This window comes from Dermacentor andersoni, chromosome 10, assembly GCF_023375885.2.
Source record: "Dermacentor andersoni chromosome 10, qqDerAnde1_hic_scaffold, whole genome shotgun sequence".
NCBI lineage: Eukaryota > Metazoa > Arthropoda > Arachnida > Ixodida > Ixodidae > Dermacentor > Dermacentor andersoni.
This window is the reverse complement of record NC_092823.1, coordinates 109402141-109423669: the sequence shown is the minus strand read 5'-3', so window position 1 is coordinate 109423669 and position 21529 is coordinate 109402141. Positions and strand designations below refer to the sequence as shown.

The 21529-nt window shown below is 45.5% G+C and overlaps 1 long non-coding RNA gene and 3 other non-coding genes across 4 annotated transcripts in view; all 4 read left to right on the top strand.

Annotated features, from left to right (window-relative positions):
• LOC129387940 (uncharacterized) overlaps positions 1-21520 on the top strand; it is a 42639-nt gene extending 21119 nt beyond the window's left edge. The window contains exon 4 of the long non-coding RNA XR_011890626.1: positions 20047-21520. This is a non-coding gene — a long non-coding RNA (uncharacterized lncRNA). The remainder of the gene's footprint in view (positions 1-20046) is intronic.
• Positions 12231-12323, top strand: TRNAY-GUA (transfer RNA tyrosine (anticodon GUA)). Its single transcript has 2 exons — positions 12231-12267; positions 12288-12323. It is a non-coding gene; the product is annotated as a tRNA-Tyr (tRNA).
• Positions 16606-16678, top strand: TRNAA-AGC (transfer RNA alanine (anticodon AGC)). The gene has a single exon. It is a non-coding gene; the product is annotated as a tRNA-Ala (tRNA).
• Positions 19214-19286, top strand: TRNAA-AGC (transfer RNA alanine (anticodon AGC)). The gene has a single exon. It is a non-coding gene; the product is annotated as a tRNA-Ala (tRNA).
• Positions 21521-21529: the final 9 nt, after the last annotated feature.

Genomic DNA, 21529 nt, shown 5'->3' with positions numbered 1-21529 from the left:
GCGCACAGTTAGGACTCTTCAGGGTGTGCGAATGATCGCTGTGTAGCCTGTAAAGTATGGTTACCTAAGTGACGTAGCCTGCTTTCATTGCGCAGGTTCTCATGTTTTATGTCTATGGGGGTCCGCTGGGGTGAACATTTACCGCACTTTTGCTGCAGTTTTACGTTTAGTTGACTTTCTGAAATATTTGAAAGTGTTCGAAAATTATTCGCGTTTACTAACAGTGATCGATCATTCGATTCGGTGTTCGAAAGGTTTCAAGTATTCGCCCACCCCAGCCTTGGTGACACGCAGGAGCGGGCCGACAGGGCGCGCTTACACAAAGAAAAGTAGTAACCAGTGAAAATGTAGCCAATGTATGCAGGCGCAGTTACCATACGCTATCTCTAACAACCTTCGAGCTTTCTCTGGGTAGAGTGCAAATTTTGTTTTGATATCTCGTTAGCATTATGGGCTACTTTAACATAAACATTGAATGATAGTGCTCTTTAACACTACCCCAGTTCGTTTAAGAGAACGTGTTGAAAGCGAGGCAAATATGCCTTTAATTTGTTTGCTGCTCAAGTGTATTTTGTTTTAGATGGTACGAAAAGGTAGTGGTGGAAATTAAAGATGACAGTGGTCGAAAAAGGTACAAAAACAAAACAAAACAAGCGCTCCAAAATGAAAGAAAAATTTTTTTCTCGCTTTTTAGTCGGCTTAAGTTGCAAAAGAAAACATCGAATGTTCCCAGTATAATTATACGCTATACCGTCATTCGCGTAAAGATCTCGTTTCGATTTCTCTTCATGATATTGCGCCTATAGCTCAAAACACCGCCGAGGGATTCCAGTTTTGACTTTCAAGTGAGTCGTCGTGCTTTTCCCGTTTAATATCTCTCAAATTATTTAGCGGGAAAATAGCTGAACAATGCGTCACCATAGCATGATCATCGAAACTCTCTCTATGCTTCGTACAATATCGCACGTATGGAAAGATTTAACCTGTGCCACGCCCCAACTGCGAGCAAGAAGCTGCAAGCGTTCTGCAAAAACTGAAGTGCGCAGCAGAGCTTCGTCAACGCCACATGACTTAAACGGCCTCTATTTTCCTGCATAATGTGCCCAAAAGAAGTGAACGACAGATATGGCTATGCGCCTGAAAAACGAAAGTTGTGGGAGCTCATAGACGGACTCATCAAGTAAGGGCCAGAGCAACGGTGTCTCAGTGGGAGCATTTGAGGAATAAAAGGCCGTGGCGAGTCAGCGGCAAATGCAAGAGAAAGGCGTTAGGGCTACATTGCACCTCTGAGCTCCCAGATTCATGATTTAAACCAAGTTCACCAAATTGCAAAGTTTAGTTCAGGATATCACTCGACAATATATATATATATATATTATATATATATATATATATATATATATATATATATATATATATATATATATATATATATATATATATATATATATATATATATATATATATATATATATATATTTACACGAGAAGGAAGGGGGTGCGATTTTATTAATCAATCATACGAAGCCAACAAACATTCACACCAAGGACAACATAGAGCATCGCACGCGTAATGCGAAGACGTAAGATTGTTCCCCACTTGTTGCAGCATGTTAATTTTGCATCCGCATTCATTTCCAGTAATTTATTATCTCTTTACTCCTATTTCTGACACACACTGTCAGCTCCCCATCCCCTCTGTACATCTGCCACGTGGCCGGCTTCCCCCCCCCCACACACACGCACACACGCACACACACACACGCACACACGCACACACGCACACACGCACACACACACACACACACACACACACACACACACACACACACACACACACACACACACACACACACACACACACACACACACACACACACACACACACACACACACACACACACACACACACACACACACACACACACACACACACACACACACACACACACACACACACACACACACACACACACACACACACACACACACACACACACACACACACACACACACACACACACACACACACACACACACACACACACACACACACACACACACACACACACACACACACACACACACACACACACACACACACACACACACACACACACACACACAATAAATGACCTCAAAATCTCGCGGTTTTTGTCGTTAGCGTCACGCCTCAAGCACAACGGAACATTGACAAACCCTTGGACAGGGCACCGTATGCATCGAAGTGCGTCGACCTTGCTAATCGGAAATTGAGCACTGGTCTGATGTTTTCAAGATGCTTCGGCTTTCGCTCACAACACCCGGCCGGTACCTTTTGAGTGGCCGGCTTCTTGACGCGGAATAGGAGCTAGCAATATTTGACGTGGAGGAGAATCTGACAAACGAGACGCGCCTTATAGTGTTTTCTCATTGGAGGAAAGACATTCCAAGAGCGTCAATAGTGAACATGCTGTTAGCTAAACGACAAACTATATTCTACAAGTCGGTTGAAACAGATAGGCATCTGCACACTGCGACCTGCATCAACAGCGATACCTTGGATGTCATTGAATCCATGAAACCACACAAAGTACTTGCCTTATTAAGGGAAGATTGAGAAAAATTCAATCAGCATGCCAGATTGCTTGTGAAAATTTGCGCACATAGCAATTCCATGGAGTGCGCAAGCGCATCGGCTCAAACGTCTGTTCTTTGACCTCAAAAAAGGGATAGATTTAGGAGAGGTCAAAACAGTTGATGAAATACGTGAAGCACACTCCCATTTTTTGTTGCTGCATTGCATACGGCAAAGAAAATTTCTCAACGGTCAGCTTGCTCAGCAAGACTAGATGCAACAAATCCTCCTAAACAGCAGGAAGTACTCCAAGAGGGAGTAATCATTGAAGATATTGGGGTCAACAAATCTGCACTACAAGCAGTCTCGGACAAAGTTTAGCTTTGAAAATAATAAACATGCGCAGTCGTTTGGACTTTCTGACACCAGTTTCTTCAGCAATCAATGCGCTCGAACCGGACAAGGCCTTGCTATCGCACGTGTGGAAAGTGTTTCAGTCCACCAAAGGAGAAATGACGGCAAGGCAAGGAGACAACTTTGCGCAAAAGCTGGGTCACAAAAATGATAAGTCAGTGTTGTGTCGTGCGTCTTCCTCCCCTAGGTGTCTTCTCTCTTCCCTCCGACTTTTCCCGGGCGGAGGAAGATTGTCTTCGGAGTCTTCGGCACTGGCACCAGTTTTCACCTACACCTGGGGATCTCGAAATGACTGCTCTAAAACGTGTCCTAAGCGCCCGGCACCCGTGTCTAGAGCGGACAGTCGGCCCTGTTTTGTGGCTGTGTCCTGGCACTAAGGACATTAGGCGCAAGATCCGTAGGGAGGCCAAACTAAAGCCGAATGCCCCATATGACTTTACCCATCGGATAACCGAGAACAAGTGCTCCAGTTCATTGCTGTAGTACCTGCATCAAACAGGGAGGCATGCATTTAAAGGACGCTTTTTGCTATCTTTTTGTAGTACGCCTCGTGTAAAAAAATAGGGGCGAAGACGAAGAAGAAGATGAAGTGATGCTCCGGGCCTCCAGCCTCTTGCTTCTCCTGGTGTTTTTGGCTTTTCGCTGCTGTAGAAGCACCAAACTTGTCGTCAAGAGACTCCAGGTGCATCGTGTCAGACTGCACGATTCCCTGGTGATGCCTTGCTCGGCCAATGAAGGTGTAATCTTTACGCAGGGTCGCTGGAGTGACCAGGCTGGCGGCACGGCGTGGCTCAGCCAGGCGCTGCTGTCAGACAGGTGAGGCACGTGGTCTGTGGTAGATTGGCTGATGAATGGACAGATGATAGCTAAAACAGATGGAGCAATAAATTGTAGAGACGTGTGTATAGAAGGAAATATAATCTTTATTTTGATTTATGAAATGCTGGGGACACATGGTCCACGCAGGACGGATAAGGAATATATACAGTGAAAACAAGTTAAGATTGAATGGTAAAGCGATAGAAATGATACGTGAAAATTTTCGATCAACGACATGGATTCAAGTAAAAAATTGAGCTTGTGCATATAACTGGGGAAAAAATTGGAGGAGGCTTAAGCTTCGTCTTTGAGAGTGGAACGCCCGATAGCATTTCAAGATACCTGACTGCTTCTCACGCTTCCCGGCAACTGCAGCTTACGTAACGTTAATGTATACCGCGAAACGCTGGCGGCGAACGCTATGCTCGAAGGGAAGTTTTCTGGTAGAAACGCGGCCTCTCGCGTGGGCCGATCCCGGAGGTATTGCACAGCGCGCCAAAAGAAAGATTGCATCACTTTGAGGTTTGCTAGTTTCGCACTTTTAATATTTCAGTCTGAGAAGACTTAACGCAAAAGGCATGCGCTGTCGGGGCTTTGTTTCATGACGTGTTTGTGGGCTGTCATTCTCGAAATTCCGTGGAATAAATTTGTCAAGGATGGAAGACAAGGTATGAGCAACTTTAATGAAAGAATGGTGTGGCAATATTACCCACAGATACCGCATGTAATATAGCGAAGCATATAGGTAAATATATACGTAAATATGTAAGGGAAGTTTAGCTCATGGGCACGCCGTCGCGGAACGGCTACACTGGATGTTTTGCGACACGCGGCCCATAATTTTATCGCGTTAAAACGATACTTCTAGCGTCGTTCGTGCTAAATACAATTTAGCGCCTCCCACTGTTGGGACGAATGGGCCTAGTGAACAACGGCGACATATTATACATATATGTGCGTATGTGTGTGTGTGTGTGTGTGGGCAGATTCAGAGAGAATAGATGGACACATTGATATATTGAAATATAGATGGGATATGGGATATAATGATTATATAAGTAGGGTGTGTTTCCTTGTGTCGAGGTAGTGACAGCCATCCCCGTTTCACAGGGGAGTATACAGAATAATATCCCCATGAATACTGATCGCATGTGGCGTGGGTCTGGCTGGCCTTATGCATGCGCCACGATCCACCATGGTGAGATGGCTTTTAGCGGCAAAAAGAGGTGAGGCGCGCAGACAGGACACAAGAGTAGAGAAGTGGACAACACGAACGCAGTTACGACTAAACCACGACATGGTTCTAGCACGGAACATACATATCGCAATTAAGGAAGCTAACGAAGCAGGATTGCGCAGATAAGTAGGGGAACATTCAAAAGGGCTCAGAGTACTAGAAATGAAGCTTAGAACGACAGAAAGCTGAGCTAGTTGGTAAGGATTCATTATGCAAATAAAGTGGTGAGGTGTGCAGGCAGGACACAAGAGTAGAGAAGTGGACAACACGAACGTCGAACTCTCTTGTGTCCTGTCTGCACACCTCACCTCTTTTTTGCATAATGAATCCTTACCAACGGCGTTCGTGTTGTCCACTTCTCTACTCTTGTGTCCCGACTGCACGCCTCCCCTCTTTATTGCATAATGAATCTTTACCAATTAGCTCAGCTTTCTGTCGTTCTAAGGCTTTTAAACCTTCGGTTACTAGTTGTGCTCGTGTGTCCTCTTTTTTCTGTCACATGCGTTTCGCGCAATTCTCACTATTTTTTGAATCGCACCTGGATTCGGAACCACCACCCTTGTATCGTCGCATTAGCTTGGTGCAGTTATTCTGCTCCGGAACGGACGACAGTGCCGGCGCTACCATTTTGTAGTTTTGATATGCGTTGATAAAATCCATGAGGGGCGGGGAGGGGGGGGAGCATGGAAGCAACTCGGAGTACAAACAAGAGGCGGTTGGCAGATACGAAGTGCAGGAAATGCTGAGTGCAATCGGCGTAACCATAGCCGCGTCCCGTCTCGTCAAGCAGCACGGGTCGCCTCCGGTTTCCCAAGGTCACGGCCGTGCTGAGCGGCCAGTACGAGTGCTCGGGATACGTCCGGCTGCCACGGCGCGAGGTGATCATCAAAGTTCGTCACGAGATCCAAGGTGGGGGTCGGTGACAATGCGCATTGCATTTCCGTAACAATCACCACCTAATTGCGACACTTTTTTTTCTGGCACGAGACTACATTCGAACATCACAAGGTTGTGAGGTTCGCACACGCATGCACACGCACACGCACACGCACACGCGCGCGCACACACACACACACACACACACACACGCACACACACACACACACACACACACACACACACACACACACACACACACACACACACACACACACACACACACACACATGTCCAAATTGTGCGCACACGGAGATAGACCACGGACCTGCACTCTTACGCAAAAATAATAACAAACGCACGGAAACGCAGACGCATGCACGGGAACACAAACAGACATGTGCAACGATCATGTGCGATCATAAACTTAACGACCAATGTTATCGTTGGAGAGAACTTTGAACAGTTTAACAGTGCAGTTAATAATGTACTGGATAGTTCCGATTCATTTAAGAATGCGGGCATTCGCCCTAGATAAATGGATGGTTATATTAGACTTAACGTCCTTGAATATGAAAAAAAAAACACGAATGAAAGTGTACTTAAAGGTGCCCTGAACCACTTTTTATCGAAGTGGAGAAAGACATTTGAAGATAGGCTATTTCAGAACCACTTTGCCGCTTTGTCAAGTACTTAAATACCTTCAGCAGAAGCGGAGTTATCGGCAATCAAACACGGCCTCAGCTGTGCTCCCCTGCCTCCTCCAATGCCTTGCACTACGATGGCTACGCTGGAGACGTCGCCGTGGCGCGCAGTTCAAGTTTCCGATTTGGTGCCTATGTCGCGCTAAACTTAAGCCAAACGCGGCTGTCTTCAGAGAGCCGCAGTACGCTCAGCCACTGGACTCGTGGCGGCACCTCGCGGCGGCCGTGGTGTAGCCGAGCGCAGCAACCAATAGCAGCGGCGTATTGGAGTGTGCTTTATGACGAAATAAAGCGCACAGAAAAGAGCCAGGATCATGGGGTTTTTGAAACTGGAGCGTTTGAGAAAAAGGTGACTTCGCGGTCCGCTTGCGAGCTCCACGGACCGCGTACGACAGCCGAATTTGGCTGAGATGTTCAGAACAGCGTATGCTACCCGCGGACTATGTTATTTAACCAATACCGAGGGGTGGTTCAGGGCCCTTTTAAGTGTAATGCCAAGACCACACATAACACTTACGAGGATTAGCTTGAGACTTCTCGGTGCATTCACCTGCATCTCATACTTTGTGCTTTACGTGGGCAGAAATCCCTTGTAAAATGAATGGCCAGAAAAGGTTTTCGATCTGTCTTACAGTGTTCGAGAGCGACAAGAACGGAACCGGATGCCGCGTGGGATATGTCGTCAGCGACCGGCGCTGCTGTGAGTAAACTCGCCTGTCGTCCCACACTCGGACTGAAAGCCACAGAAACTGAAAAATGGGGCGGCAGTGCTCCGGGAGGCTGTAACCGTTGACGATCCGTCTACGTTAGTGTAACGTGTTTAATCGCTGCTATCGTTGAGGCTCATGTAGTGCAACACATGTACTCCCCCTTTGCTAATTGCGGGAAGATGATAGATTCGTTATTATTTCTCAGAGCAGTAGCCTACGGAATAATTTCCCCCTATGAGGTTTTCCGAAAGGCACCAAGAAAGTCCGTGCGGGAGTGTAAGCAACGTCACCGTCCAAGCGTGAAGATACGTGGAAAGTGTGAAGGTCTGGAACAGACTTTCGTGTACCTTTATCTGGAGCATTGCGAAAACGGGGAGGAAGGAACAAAGCACAAGTAGAGGCTGTGTGTGTCCTCAGTTGCCCAGTTGCGTCCCGCTTACGCAAAACTCCAGTCAATGTCTGTATAAAGCGAGAATGTGCGCCAAACGACCATTTTTCTTTTCTTTCTTTTTTGAAAGAAGCATGAAGGCCCGCAAGGTTTTAAAGCAGACAACCGACGAGTCCGCGATGTGCTAAAAGTAAGAAGAACCGATCACTCTAGCATTGCTACGTCTTGCAGACGTCTGCCTGCCCGGGTCCTTCAGCCCTGGCGGCGTGTTCCGCAACTGCATCCCCTGCGACTTCGGCTTCTACACCGAGCAGCACGGCTCCCCCTTCTGCCTTTGGTGTCCACCGGGCAAGTCCACCTATCGGCAGGGAAGCACCTCGCCCAATGATTGCGAAGGTGCAGAAATCCGTTATGCGTCGTGATTAGCCTGAGTTTAGAGCTGGGTATTGTTGCAGACTGGAGCGCATACTAGTAGGCCGTCATATACGGCCTGCTACGAAATTGAGCACCTAGGGAGGAAGGTGCATAAACTTCATAACTAGCCTGCATGTACAGGTTCTCCCAACTGTTCTGCACCGAGATTTAAAGTTATAGTTATGCGAATGCCACATTGCCTTGGACAGAACCAAGGTAATGTCGTTTGCCAACGCTTGGAGATAGGCTGATTATTTTTCGCATTCCGCCTAATTGCATAATTAGTCTTAATTATTCAAATTCTCAAATATCATAATTAGATGAAAAGTGTCAGTGAGAAATTGCAGAGCAGCATAAAAACGACTGATACAGGCTTCTGTAGCTCAGTATGTGCTTCATAAATGTGTTTTCCCAAGCGTGAAAGAAGCCTGGGAACACACGCAAAGTGCCTCGAACGTCCAGTAGCGCTGCAACGAGAACATCCAGGCAAGTTGCGAGAACAAAACAAGATTATCCGGGCAACCAGTCAAAACTTGAAAAAATTCGGTCTCTGGCCCCAAAGCCTTTGTACAGTACCACATTACATACGTTAGTTACTGCCCAAACAAGTTACAAAAAATATTGCTTCTGAGTTCTTCCTGTTTGTTCACAATATCACTCAAACTAACTTCTAGCACATCAGTTTTATTTGTTATTTCCGATAGCAACGTTTAAAAGGCAGAGACAGGGCACCATACACTTCATTGTCATCTTCTGGCATTTAGAGCTGAACGCCAGTGGTCCATGAGTTTCGCGGCAGCAGTTCTGCGTCACCTCGTGAGATGGCGCCACGCTGCGTAGCGCCTGCTTCATGCCCTTCTACCCGCCGCGGTGGCTTAGCGGTTGTGGTGTTGCACTGCTAAGAACGAGGTCGCGGGATGAACATTTTGATGGATGCAAAATGCGAAAACGCCCGTATCCCGTGCACTGGAGGCACGTTGAAGAACCCGTGGTCATCAAAATTAATCGGGAGTTCCCCTCTACGATGTGCCTCATAGTCAATTTGTGGTTTTGGCAAGTAAAACCCAGATTCAATTCATTGCTCTTCTAGTTAGGCAGTTCGCTCTGTCGCCTTTCGCAGCCTGTCGCGCGTCCTTCAGCCGATTTTCCTCTTCTAGCTGGTCAGCTACATTATGGTCCTGTGCACGGTATGGCGTGGTGCGGTGTGGTGAGATGTGCTGTTGCCAACATGCACTACAGCCATTTTAAGATTATTTTAAGATTACCATCTCCAACCAATCTGCTTTGCCGGTTGCCATTTCATGCTTACATCTACTCTCGATTACGGGAGAGCCAGCATTTTTGTTTATTTAAGCAGTCGTGTCGGTACAAAAAAATGTGGCGTTTTACAAGGACTGCTCCGACGTATTTTCCAGTTTCCTGGGCGATCTATGCTTTCCTGTTTGGAATAACGACCCTGACATCGCTGGTCCTATTGTATGGTAAGCGCCGCTTTGCTGACTAGACATTGCGACACATGATCTTCGAGTATTTTACCAAAACAAATGTGTGAAACGGTCTTTCCCAGTGCCATCAGAGAACAAGCATTGAAAATCAGAAATAGCTTATACTATTCCATTGAGTAGCATATTAAAGCTTTGAATTATCATGAACAACTACCATACTCGGCCGCCTACGGATATACGCATCTAATTTACAAACTTTCATTGTGCATTTTTTAGATTGATTACCTGGATATTGCATTTGTTGTGGAAGTACTTTACGCGTTTTCAGGCAATCCACCGAAACAGGCAGGGTGATCTTTACTATAACCTGCATGTTCTATATCTTTTCTATATTCTGCATCCGCGACGCGACACGTCAACGCATGACTGAAATCAAGGTCATTTGAATTAGCTTACTCTTAAGCGGTCGCTTCGTTTCGGCTACGAACTTGCAGATCTCGCACAATAAAGGAAGCACTGGTTGAACATGATTAAAATAAAAACTCAGGAAAGAAGGCAATACAAAACAAAAAAATAAGAAAGCCGCTTTCTTGAGAGACTTCCGAACTGTCGCAAAACGATATTGCTCTAGCCGAAGGTTGGAGGTCTTACGCGCCAAAATTTTGTAACTTTTCTGGATGAATACGTTGTCGCTCTTTAAACCAGGGTGTCACAAGCCTGGTCATCCGAACGGAGGGTTAGGACCATTATCATGGAGGACAAGCTTTCACGCTGCTTTCAGGTAAGCAGGGAGGCACCGCATTCTAATCAGAAGTACTTGTTGTTCGCTTAGTTGGCATTCTCTGAAACTCGAGTTCACTGTTAAATAAGAAGACGAATATCCAGACGTGGCCACCATATTCGATATTCATACTTATACACCTTTTGTATTCGTTAATGTACATTACGTAGCGACTTATATGTGGGCACATTTATTCTTCAGCATCGTAATGAGCTTAGTTTTCTTGGAATGAGACCACTGTTCAGGCCATTTATTCGGAGTAGCGTTTGGAATAGTATAGAAATACATAAATGCCCCTTTCTCGTTATTGCAGCCCAAGGTTCTTCCGCCAACTCGCAGCAGAGCTTCGGGCCGACGTAAGTGGACGCAAACCTAATCTTGGCGCGACTGGACATTGCTAAAATCCTAACTTCAATTTTCACTTCGTTTCATTTTAGAAGCCTCGACGGCCACATGGAGTGCACCGACTTACAAAACCAAATTTAGGAAGACTATCTTTTGTAGGTTTCCTCTAAACAGTCTTGCTTTATTATAGATGTGTGCTTTTGGCAATATGTAGTCTGTATAAGCTCGCTACGTACAACTGTTCACGACTCAATTTTTAAGGTGCGGAACGTCCCACAATTGCATGCTGCGGTTTACGTGGCACGCCGTAGGGGGCCGCTCTCGTATAATTTTCGCCACTCGAGCTTCTTTAACGTGCACCTAAATGTAATTACACAAGCCATTTTAATTGCGCCTTCATAAAAATGCGGCTGCGGTGGCCAGTAATCGAACCGCTTAACTTGGGCTGGAAGTCAATTTATTTTGATCCGCAGACTTCCAAACAGCCTGTTTTAGCTGCAAAGAGTTCATAAACACGTACCAGTTGATAGAAACGTGTAGAGCGATAATGCCAAAGACTACACAGACAGCTTATATAGCTTGCATGGAGGCTTTATAAGGTTTTTTGTAAGCTGGCTGAATGCGTTTTGTTGAGGGTTACATGAAGAACATTGCTGAAAAAAAAAAACGCAACAACAGATAACCGTTATCCAAGAATCTGAAAGTTAAAGATGCTGACTGCGTGAGCCAATAGCAGTGAATACCGGGCAACCTACAAATTCGAATGCAGGAAACACTGGTACAGTGCGGACAGCTACGAATGTAACTACCTTAAGACACTGAACTCGTGAAGCGTGTAATTTCCGGTGTTTTAGCACTGAGCGATTAGCGGTAGCATGTAAAAATTTATGTATAAATACAACCTAGTTTGTTAATAAGGTCTTCGCACAGAAATTTGGGTGCCATCCGAGCTATATGGTCCCTGCTGATCTACTTATAAACCAGTCGCTGCCTTTGACCATTCTTTGACATTTTGATGCCTAGGCTTAAGCTGGTTGCAAATGACTCATGAGCCCCACGCTATGATACTATATGGTCATAATTGATTTATATGGATACGTGCAGGTTTCCATACAGAATCCCTCATCACCATATATGACATGTGGACACGGGGTGCATGGGTTTCGCAGTTCTTTATTTAAATGGAATTTATTTCTATCGTTAATTGTATCAAGCCGAAGACTGTCATCTACAGTGGTGCATTATGTTAGGCTGTATTCTGTTTCACACATTTTCCGCTTTTTTTTTGTACACGAGGCAAGAACGTGACAGACGCATAAGCTAGCTGCGCATGCGAGCTTTTGAATGACACGACAATAGCAGCGACAAGAAACGAACAACGACACGGACAAAGCGCGATCATTCTTTGCCACGAACGAAACAGGTGCGAAGCCCAAGGGGCTCCGCATAAGGCGTACGAGACTGGCCTCGATTTATCATAACTAGGTCACGCGGTGCATGGCCACATTCAAGACCAACCGCTGGGCCAGTGTATCCCGTGCCGTCGATAGCTCAGTTGGTAGAGCGGTGGACTGTAGAGGTTGCGCCCAATGCGGACATCCATAGGTCGCTGGTTCGAATCCGGCTCGACGGACTGCTTTATTATTATTTTTTTTTTTTGCTCTTTCGCAAGTTTCGAGATTGATTTTTCCCCCAAGTGGCTGTTTGCTTATTATAAAGAGTTCACTAATTCTTCCATTAGTTCGTGTTGGTTTTGCATTGCTGAGACAAAAATAACGCATCTGCATGGAGGAAGGAAAGCGTAGGAGAAGCCCGGGACAGCCCGGACGCGTTGGAGAAAGGGCGGCGGAAGTCACGTGCTGTTTTTCGCAAAGGAGCACTGAGAATGGTGCCGCAGACGTCGACGTTGTCATGGCAACCGCACTCTTGAAGCTCTCGCTGCTGCTGTAAGCCTCTGGAAAGCGAGATAAGCTTTTTCAGCCAGTGTCTTCCTCGCAACAAACTATGTTCTCGAGACAAGCTGACTTTGGAGCGTGGTGTGTAAGCTTGAAAGTTGTGTGTTTGGGTTTGTGTGCGTGTGTGTGTCAGCCGGCAACACGCACAACCAAGCAATGATGGCGCGGGTCTTCGTCGTCTGTTTCAACGTGTCACTGAAAAACACAGGAGCGCGGCTGCTTCCATAAAAACAGTTACAGAAGTTTCACATGCTTTGTACTGACGCACGTGAGGAACACGCACTTCCGGTGGCTCGCAGCAATGCAAGCTCGAATCTCACGACTGTCTGCTCCGGCGAGCTCATCGGAGGCCCAAAGACAGATGGCGCCCCAACATTGCATGAATTTCCGGTTTCAAAAACGTGACGTCAGCGTCTCTCCTATTTTGTTTCTTTCCTCAATGCACAACTGCAATGCTGCTCTGCATGGTGATTAGAAATTGTCAGGTTTCGCGTGCAGAAACTGTACAGCGAGCTATAAGGAACGCCGTTGCGGGGCTGGTGGATGCAGATTAATTTTGTGTACCGGGGTTAGCTTGCTAATGTTATAAATATTTTGTTTTTCGTTCCGATCTTATCCGAAAGCGACAGCCACGGTGCGCATCCAACACGGGACGCCGCGCTCAGCAGCTCAATGTTATAGCCGACGGGTGACATGCCCGACGTCTGGGTTTTTCCTGGAGTCGTCAACGCGTATATGGGATAAGTCGTGTCTTATACTGTTGTAATCAACAATAGGGCCGTAGAAACTTTTCTTATTTGACACCTACGTTGAAATACAAGCTTCCGTATTTTTGTAAAGGTATACACGTTTACAAAAGCATTGCGAGGAATTCCACAATGAAACGCCCGAAAACAATCATACGTAAGTTTACCAGAAATAATGTGCCCAGTGTAACTTCCTGAATGCGTCTGGTTTCCGGAACTCTACAACAGCAGCGGTGACAGCGTGGAATGGGGCTGCAAAATTTGCATGCAGCTATCGATATAACGCGGTGTCATCGCCAGCGCATTCTTGAGTCCAACGCCAATTGTATTCTACCTTGTTTTGCAGCGCCGATGACGAATGATTCCCGAAAGTTGGCGTCGTTGCAAGAAGAGCAGCAGCCGCTCTTGGCGGCCCCGACGGGTGCTTCGCGGCAAGCTGTAGGCACTCAGACCGACGTGAGTGTCGATAATTGTGGCCTCCAAGATTGTACCCTGGCAATGTGCGCCGCTGCGGTCTCGGAGGCCACGCGATGATTCAGATTTAATGCTATTCTGTAGCCTGAGGTGCCAGCCTGCACATTTTAATATTCCGTCGTACTGCCGAATTCACTGTCTTTACAGCTTCGACGGGTCCAGTTGATTGCTTCTGCATCACTGATTGGCTCAAAAGTGCCGCCATCGCGTAGTATGACAATGTGCTGACAATTGAACAGCGTCCATAAATCGCCTCTCGGGAGGTGTATACTATATACGACGGTATTATCGCATTCGCCATATTTTAGAGGGAAGCTGAACCTAACTTGGGTGGGAGTATAACCATTGTATAAAACATAAATGCAGTTTTGCTGGCAACGAAAGTTAACACGATATATATATATATATATATATATATATATATATATATATATATATATATATATATGAGCCATTCCACCCTGTGAAGGTGGATGGCCAGCGCAGCGGTGCAGCACACGAAGAGACGTGACCTAGAATTTTGAAAAAAAAAGCATTCGAACACATTTAGTGTCTTGATCGATGGTCATCGTGACGAAAGGTGCGCGCACACATTTAGTTTTGCACATCCGCGTCCATTCGTGTTATGCATTCGTTATATAGATTCGTGTTTTCGCTTCGCGATATATTGAGGCAAAGCATTTGAGACCGAAATCGCCGCACCGACTGGCACTGGGCCAGTGCTTTCAGCGCCTTCGCAGAGGGAGGGGCAGTATGGGAAATGCTGGCATTGTGAGCGGCAACGGAGCCAGCTCTGGAAGAAGACGACCACTAACGCGGGACCAGTGGCACGAACCATTGCGGATGAGGATAGTTCTTGCTCACACAAATTTGTTGACGCACACAAAAAATGCACGGTACCCTCCCTAGCAATAAACAGGTTTGCTGTTACACATTTGTGCTCACGTGGCTTCGGCGTGGCAGGTGATACGTCGTTTCAGTTGTCCTTTTACTTATCCTAGTCGGCATCGTTGCATATATCCTTTGCCCCGTTTCATCTCAAGACCAAGACTGAAGAGTCAAAAAACGTGGGGAATGATGGGGCTTAACATCCCATAGCAACACAGTGGATGCGATAGACGTCGGAGCCGAAAGTTTTCAAATAATTTTCGCACCACCGGTAGTCCAAGTCAGCCGAATGGCTAGTAAGTTAGCGTACATGCATTATTGTACTCACACCATTGTGATGCAACGACCAAGGATGGGAATCGAACCCCAGTTCTTGCGCCGAGTAGCAGAATGCTGAAACCACTGAGCCACTAAGCCACTAATCCACCACATGTTTAAACTCATTGAGAGACGCTGATCGCCATAAGATACCCTAATTTGTTTGCTGCATGGTTTGGCTCAGTTTGCGTATTATTTGCGTCTCGAACGTGCACTGTATGATTTCATTTATCATAATTGGCATCTGGAGTGTGTCATACTAGGCATTCCCCGCAGCGAACCACTCCAAGATTCGTTAAATAACCCTCCCGCCTATATTTCTTAATGAAGTTTATTGGTTCAAAGGGACTCAGCATAAAGAACGACATTACTATGACACTAATTGGAGGCTACAGGCAGCTATGATGAATAACCTTTTTTTTTACCTCATTCAAGAGTGGTTTTTGACGAGGGCGCAAGGCCTAGATAGGCTATACTGTGGGCCACACGGATATTTTTCGTCTCGCAATGGCCGTAACCCCGTGCTAATTAGGCATTCTGATATTTGCGAGAGGTCAAAACGACACAATACAATAACTAATTCGCCGGGCAAGCGTCACCGTTGATATTTTGTAATTATTCGTACGCCTCTTTAGTGTTGGAGCTCCATAGTGAAAGCCGTGGCACGTATGTTTAGTGATTCGTCCCGAGCACAGGGCCAGAGCGACGTATTTAGGAAGAATGAAGCACTCTACGACAAGCATGTGCCTCCGCGTGTCATTCGCGAATGCCACGCGCATGATTTCTTTCGCGCATTATTCGCAGGACCACTTCCACGTAGACTCTGCGCACCGCGGGGTCCAAACGGAGCCCTGCGAGCCAAAACCTCCAGGTACTTTCGTGCATACGTCCATTTATAATGAGCACACATCTCGTGTAAAACTTGAACGCGTGCATTCACTCAGCTCTCATCATTACCATATGCATAACTGCTAATGCTTCATTGCATTACTAAATAACGTAAGAGATGACGTGGCATTTTTTATGGGGGAGAGTTCTTGCGTGGCTAATTGTTGTTGTCGTGGCATCACTGATTATTAGTGAAGTATTATTGCGCAACAGAAAAGACATGGACGTAAGAGAAGAAGAATACTGTAGCGCAATAATACTTCTCTAATGGAATACCAACTTGCCTGGAATGCTGCTATCATTATTTATGCCTGTCATTGCATATCTTTTTGTGGTGCTGTCTTTATATGTACACTCGTGACATTTTTCTTCTGTTGCTTTTGTTTTCTTTTTATTATTGTGTCACGCACTGTGTGTTCGTTAAGCTCTGTAAGTTTCTCAAGCAAGCACTCTGTGCACACACGATTTGAAATAAGCATTGCAGTCTGCCAAAAGTGTTAATCCAACAGCAGATATTCCTTATTGGGCAACGCCAGATAACCGCGACAACCGGTCGGTTACTTCTTCGCCTTTCCTCCATTCGACCTAGTTTCACGCCAGAAGCGGTGCGCATTCGAAGGAGCCTTGTTACCAGTGGCACCGTGTCGGGGGTGTAGCTCAGATGGTAGAGCACTCGCTTAGCATGCGAGAGGTACTGGGATCGATACCCAGCACCTCCACGATTTTTTTTTTTTATCGAAACCGTATTTTAAGTAAGCTTCTAATGCTTGGGGCGTTCTTCAGACTATACGAAATTTTTAAATGTCGGATTTTTGTTTCACAGAAAATGACGGGCTTGGCGGTGAAAGGCTCCGTAGTATGATGCCCAGATTATTTTTGATGACTCAATTTTTTTATGACTCCTTAAGGACTGTAAACCAGGGTTCTTGTATTACTTCATTGCATTACTAAATACATAAGCGATGACCTGTCATTTTTATGGGGGAGAGTTCTTACATGGCTAATTGTTGTTGTCGTGGCGTCATTGATTATTACTGAAGTATTATTGCGCAACAGAAAAGACACGGACGTAAGAGAAGAAGAGCACTGTTGCGCAATAATACTTCAGTAATGGAATACCAACTTGCCCGGAATGCTGGAACACCAATGAGAATGGGGCCGACGCGGCCAGGAGTCGAAACCATGATCTTAATGTATTCATGCAAGTTGCTGTGAGAGTGTAGAAAAATAAAATAAAAATAAAAGTTGGAGTTTTTTACTTCTAGGACATTGGGGACCGCTGTCAGTGATAGACTGAAAACATCGGTACGCTGTTCAGAAAAACTCTTTTTCTGGAACAGTGTGCAAACTACTCTCTGAAGACTTCCCATCTCTTCCCTTCCTCTCCCGTCCTCCCGGTAACCTCACTGGGTTGCTCTCTCTGGCGTATTTTTTTTTCTTTTTTTCCTGCCACCTCCTCTCTATCCTGATCTCTTCACCTCGTCTTCCGAACCCGGCCTCCTCGCAACGACTCCTAGAAACTTCACATGACAGCGCTCGTTTTTTTCTTCAGTCCCCTCTTTTACAGCCAACTGCAGCCGAAAACCACTGCACGTGATGTTAGCGTATACTAAACCGTTAAAACTAACCTGCCGAGGATGACGAGACCACCTCTGACAGAGATATGCCCACCTCTCGAAACATAGGCCAGTCTTTCTGAGGCACTTTATCCCTGTTTGTCACTTTTATACCGCGGTGCAGTAGAGCTATAGCGTTTCGTTAAAGGGATATCCAACGCTAGATTGTTTGCGCGCGTCGAACCAGTAGAGTGATGTTGTACAGTACGTCTTCAGACAGTACAGTGATGTTGGCGAGTGTAAAGGTTTGCCTAAATGTTGTCGCTCTGGCCTTGAATGGTCTGGTGGATTCGTATCTTACTTTTCACCGAGTATTATTTGTAGGGCAAGCAATTAGGCTTGTTTAGCGTATGATTTGTACCAATTATGATTTTCTAATCAATAGAAATAAAAGTAATTGTTGTAAATATAAAAACGTTTACGTACAGTCAGTGTTACACGCCACTGTCTGTGTCAAGCGACATGCATAGTCGAAACTTTCTCAATAATTTATTCACTGGGACTCGCATAATAAATATACTTATTTTGCGAACTGGAACCACGCAAGGGATGTAAGGAAGCATAGGGATATCGGGACGCCATTGAACAGCACAGAACTAAAAGCAAACGCAACGTCCTTCTTCAAGAAATCCTCCCCGAAAGTTGAAAGTTCTTCGATAAGCACTGTAGAGAAGTCAGCTTGATGTCGATTCGTCTGCATTCCTTTGCTGGACACCGGGGAGAGGGAAGAGGCGGATCACTCGACCGGTGTACGTATTCATAACCTACAGAGAATTCAAACACATGCTGCATAAAAAGGCAGGTAAGGATCGGATGACAAGCCAGCTTTAAATTCGCAAATAAAGTTGTACAGCATGGAACACTCTTAAGGGGAACGCGGAGATAGCACTACACGATGAATATAGAAATACAGCAAGAATAGGCGGCCAACTCCGATGCCGCTTACTCAATTACATGTAAAGCGCATAAACGCTGTTGTGAGTCAACCCCTTTATCGATTTGAATGGAATGTGTTTCAGTTAAGAGGAAAAGTTACATTCTAGTGACCATAGGAAGCAGAATATTGAATTAGCAACTGCAGAAAGCAGAACGTCCTTTCGCAGGCACTTACATAGGATGTCACGATCTATTGCTTCCTCTTAAGGCGTGCTTCCCTTCCACTGCCCGATTCTCGTTCTTGCGTTTTTACTAGGAACAAAATTGCGTTTCGGGATCCGTACGGATGCCTTGTCGGATCACTTGTTCGTATATCTAATTGTTCACCACTGTATACACATTGTCTTTGAGTTGGAAAGCGCCTTGTTTGCAATGTAATTTAATAGGTTTACGGCGTCTATATCATTTATTGTGGAAAACTAGATGATACAGACGGTCCAGAGGCAATGTATACTGAATTACCGGAGCGAATTCCGCAGTTAGTAGCGCGAAGGTAGGTGACGGCGTCGATTTAATCGAAACGAGAGCCAGCCTCCGCTGCCTCTACGCTGTACGCACACAAGTGAAGGCTCATTAGAATGTGAGGCGAGGTTGTCGGGAAAAGCCGGTTGCCGCCGGCTTCTTCGGTCGCCGTCGTACGACCCAGATTCGCGTCGAATGTCCTGTGGATAAAACGGTGTTGCGTTCCACCCGTTGTTCGTCGGGGGTGTAGCTCAGATGGTAGAGCGCTCGCTTAGCATGCGAGAGGTACTGGGATCGATACCCAGCACCTCCACTGGCTTTATTTTTTTTCAGTAGGACATATTTCTTTTTTTTTAGAAAAGGTTGCACGGGAACGATTGTTTATAGAAAGATGGGAGTAACGCGACACTGGCGATAGACCATCCTTACAAACTCTTACGAAGCTTACGAATTAGCGCTCGTTCTACGATTTTACGAATTTTGCTTCGAAGTTGACGAATCATGTTCTCGCAAAAGCTTAAGAGTTAGTTAAACATGGAACAGGGCAAGACTGCAATAATACATGCAAAAATAAATTTCGATAGAACTCGAGCCACCCTTTTGTTCTCGCGCAAGATGCTCTATGCTAGATGAGCACTTGCTTGGAAAAAAAAGATACCTTCACAGATTCTTAAAGCAATTGAAATTAGAAAGATAAAAGCTACTAAAAAACGCTTCACCATGAGCTAAAGGCATTGTAAATGTAGCCTGCCATTCCTTACTGTTTCAACTTAGCTGTTTGTGCGCTCCACACTATGTCAAATGATCGTTGATAATGTGCGTATGTATCCTACAAGAGACATGCACTTGAGGCAAACATTCTTTTAAAAACTCGTGCTCAAGGCCACGTGCTCCAAACATTAGGTACCCAAATAAAGTCCCGCTGAACGGCGGTGGAAGAATGAAAAAGAAATAGTATAGTTCAGAAAACATAACGTAACCTACACAATGTAAGCGAGGTAACCTCGCTGTTACCGCTTCTCGACGTCTCTTTCTTCATGAAGGAAGGTATACCCCTTTCTCATTTACTGCAGCCGAAGGTTCTTCCGCCATCTCGTAGCAGAGCTTCGGACCGACGTAAGTTGACGGAAAACCCAATGTTTGCGGCTGGACTTTGCTCAAACCCTAACTTCAAGTTTCACTTCGCTTCATTTTAGAAGCCTCGACGACCTCATGGAGTGCACTGACGTACAGAACCGACCTTAAAGAGAGAATTTATCTTTCATAGGCTTTCTCTAAGCCGTCTTGCGTTCCTGATAGATTTGTGCTTTAGGCAATATGAAGTCTGTATAAGCTTACTACGTACAAGTGTTCACTAGTAATTTATAAAAAAAATTATAAAGAAAAGTGTAGCGTCCCGCAATTGTATGCGGCGGTTTACGTGGGACTTCGTAGGAGGCTGCTCTGGGATAATTTTGACAACTTGAGCTTCCTTAAAGGGGATCTAACTGTAATTACACAAGCCTTTTTAATTTCGCCTTCATAAGAATGCGGCTGCGATGGCCGGTTATCGAAACGCTTTTGTGCTGGTAGTCCATTTTTTTTGATACGCAGACTTCCAAACAGCCTGTTTTGGCTGCAAAGAGTTCATAAGCACGTACTATTTGACAGAAATGTGTAGAGCGATAATGCCGAAGACAAGCTATAGAGCTTGCATGGAGGCATTATTAGGGTTGCTGTAAGCTGGCTGAATGCGTTTTGTTGAGGGGTACATAGAAAATATAGCTGCAAAAAAAAAAGAAAAAGAAGAAAAAAAGAAGAAAAATGCAACAACAGATAAGCGGTGTGCAGGAATCTGGAAGATAAAAATGTGGCCTGTGACAGCAAATAGCCGCGAATACTGGGCAACCTAAGATTTGAATGCAGAAAACACCGGTACCATGCTGACAGCCTCGAATGTAACTACCTTAGGGCCCTGAACTCGCGCAGCGTATCATTTCCTGGATTATAGCAGTGAGCGATTAGGTGTAGGGCGTGAAAACTTATGTATAAAGACAAACTAGTTAGTTAATAAGGCATTGGAACAGAAATTTGGGTGCAATCCGAGCTATATGGCCTATGCTGATCTGCTTATAAACCAGTCGCTGGCTTTGAACATTCTTTGACACTTTCATGCCTAGGCTAAAGCCGGTTGAAAAAGACCCATAAGCCCCACGCTGTGGTACTATATGGTCATAATTTATTTATATGGAAACATGCAGGTTTTCATACATAATCCCGCATGACCATATATGACGTATGGACACGGGGTACATGGGTCTCACGGTTTTTTTTCCCTATAGGAACTGATTTGTTTTATCAATAGTACTAAGCCGAAGACCATCTACAGTGGTGCATCATCTAAGGCTGTATTCCGTTTCACACATTTTCCGTTTTTTGTTTTGTTGGCAGACGAGACAAGAACGCGCCTCACGCATAAGCTAGCTGCGCACGCATGCTGGTAAATGACGCTACAATAGCAGCGACAAGAAATGAACAACGACACGGACAAAGCGCGATCATTCTTTGCCTCGAACG